This window comes from Montipora capricornis, chromosome 10 (genome assembly GCF_036669925.1).
Source record: "Montipora capricornis isolate CH-2021 chromosome 10, ASM3666992v2, whole genome shotgun sequence".
Taxonomy (NCBI): Eukaryota; Metazoa; Cnidaria; class Anthozoa; order Scleractinia; family Acroporidae; genus Montipora; species Montipora capricornis.
Genome location: NC_090892.1, coordinates 8,936,782 through 8,939,281, shown reverse-complemented (window position 1 = coordinate 8,939,281; position 2,500 = coordinate 8,936,782). Strand labels below are relative to the sequence as shown.

At 38.7% G+C, this 2,500-nt stretch overlaps 1 long non-coding RNA gene across 1 annotated transcript in view; it reads left to right on the top strand.

Annotated features, from left to right (window-relative positions):
* Positions 1-2,500, top strand: part of LOC138022153 (uncharacterized) — a 12,100-nt gene that overhangs the window by 175 nt on the left and 9,425 nt on the right. Inside the window, exons 1-2 of the long non-coding RNA XR_011126527.1 lie at positions 1-83; positions 200-279. The exon at positions 1-83 is cut by the window's left edge and continues 175 nt beyond it. This is a non-coding gene — a long non-coding RNA (uncharacterized lncRNA). The remainder of the gene's footprint in view (positions 84-199; positions 280-2,500) is intronic.

Genomic DNA, 2,500 nt, shown 5'->3' with positions numbered 1-2,500 from the left:
TGTGCCTCTAGTTTGGGTGATGCAACTAAATTTTTACGGGTTTTGGACAATTTTTGCTACATCCAAACTCTGCTGATTTCTAGGTAAGTAATCTTTTCATCTATGTCCTTGCTTTTATCTGAATGTCTTTTTGCAGGTTTTGATAAGTTTCTTTATGGACCGTCTCAACTGTCTTTTGTATTTTGTGAACCATCTTTAGTGCATCCTTTAGTCAGCAGCGGGCAGGGTCACTGTTCCAGTAGCCTGGTTAAGAGATCATCATAAAAGTATGTCCAGCAGGTAAGAACGCCTTTTGATTTTATTATGTTGATCATGTTGATCTCGACAATGGCATGCACCTTCATTAAACCATGACTGTTTAGAAACACTTTTGTTTGACTGTAGCACATAAGGTCTTTTCCTTTCAGTCATTTCGTTTCGACAAAATGCCAGCAGCAAATAGAATGGTAAACGGAGTAATATGTGTAGTTCCATATGGATTCGCGAAAATATAGCCCTCGCGTTCGTGTCTTGATTTCCAGAAATATCGAACCGTTCTCGCAGCTAAAACCACCCCAAATAGATGTGGTTAGTCTTGTTACTTATCTGCTATAGACGATCAGTTGGAATGGAAAATAATAATAAAAAAGAAAGAACATTTGCCTAATCAGAGCGATTTTTCTTCTGAGGTGTTTTGCTGGCATCATTCTGGACAACCATTCTGACATAAGGCGTGCCTTTCGATTGACCTCAGATGTTTTTGTCTGTTTGGTGTATTGGTTTAACAGATACATCTAGGCATACTTCGGGATTAGAACTGCCTAAGTATCAAAGCCCTTTGAACCCTTGTTTTCTCTCGCTTGCCTTTTCTTTTACAGGGAGCCTGTTCACATGCTAATCGTCAATCTCTGGCACAACACCCTTGAAAACTTGTTATTAAACGAGGATCAAGTGTTGCAGGGATGTTTGTTATTTGATATTTGTATGTTATATCTACAGAATATTTGTATGCTATTCTTAGTTTGCGAAATGAAGTCTAACTCGGACAAATTGGAACGAGCCATAACTGAAAGAACCATAAAAGTACTTTTTGCGTTACTATTACAAAAGCAGATTTTCTGGTCCTGAAGAGACAAAATTCATGTTCTATTTCCAGTATTTCCCAGCAGTCAAGAATTTGCGAGAAGTTCCTTTTATACCCAAAGGGAGCAAAGGAGTTCGTAAGGCGAAAGAAATGTCTTAGTCTTTGATAATGCTACTATGTTGTTGCTGGATGGACAGAGTTAGATGTCGGTGTTTGTACAGTAATCAATACGCTCAAATGGCAACGGAAAGGAACGGCCAGCAGCCGGATAGTTTTTATACGTTATATAACAAAATTTGTTCCGGAAGAGAAAATATTAAAAGGTACTACTGACAAAATGTGGCCCAGGTCAAGACTGGAAAAAATAGACTATTAAAGGCTGTGTTTTCACTAGTGTGTAATATTTACTAGCTGAAAATTCTTTCTAGCGTGAAATTTGCTTTCACTGTGAAATTGAACCTGGAATATAGTCCGCTTCTCCCCTCAAGATAGCCGTTGCAGGTTTCAAAACTGGTCGGGGACGAACCGTGTTGAACGATTCCTCTTGAATTCATTCTCGCTATATTTATGCAGAAGAGACGAAGTTACTGTCAGGGAATGCACCTTAGGTCTGTTCAGAAAAGGAGGAGGCGATGAAATGTTGCTGATCATGTTGCCGACGGCAAACACAATTTATTGCCATATTTTTAAAGCGTGAGAACACACCAGCTTATCCCATCGGTTCCTGGTTGAGGAACTGGGAAATGTAACAAAAAAAGGAATTGTATTTTGAAATAAGTGGAGAGCCGGATCGTTAGCTTGTTTGCATGGCTCTTTGATTGACAGATTTTGACAGGTAACTGTCACTATGAGCAACGCGTTCGGGTTCGATATTCAGCAGGACCAAATTATCATTTCATGAGGTAGTATGCGTCAATTTCCGGTTATAAAGATAACATTTTTTTTTTCTGGAGAAAACAGCTTGCATTTTTCACTCGTTAAACACAAGATAATGTGTCTTGACTGTATTCCCCGACTCTTGTTACGGCTTTTTGTGGTCAAAGTTGTCCCAGGAGTGCACCCTGTCCAAGTGATAGTGTTCATAAGCAGGAAGACAACGATGTATTTCAATAGGTGACCCAGCTCAAACAAGCAGTTGCTAATTTTATTTCATTTATAATAAAAAATTACTGTCACGGCCTTAAGTTAATTTTCAAGAACATTTTGTTTATCAATTAAAATAAATATCGGTAAAAAAGCAATGCTTAAACTAAAAATGCTCTTACATCACAAGGCAAATCCTGCCAAACAGGAACAAAACCACAGAAAATAAATATGCCTGTCATGACCTGCGAAAAAAAGCGGCATTAAATCCCATTTACTCTGTCTAACATAGAACCATCTACTTTCCTCTTCCCGGCGTATCTAGGAAGATCAAAGGAAACTCTGCCCGCAGGG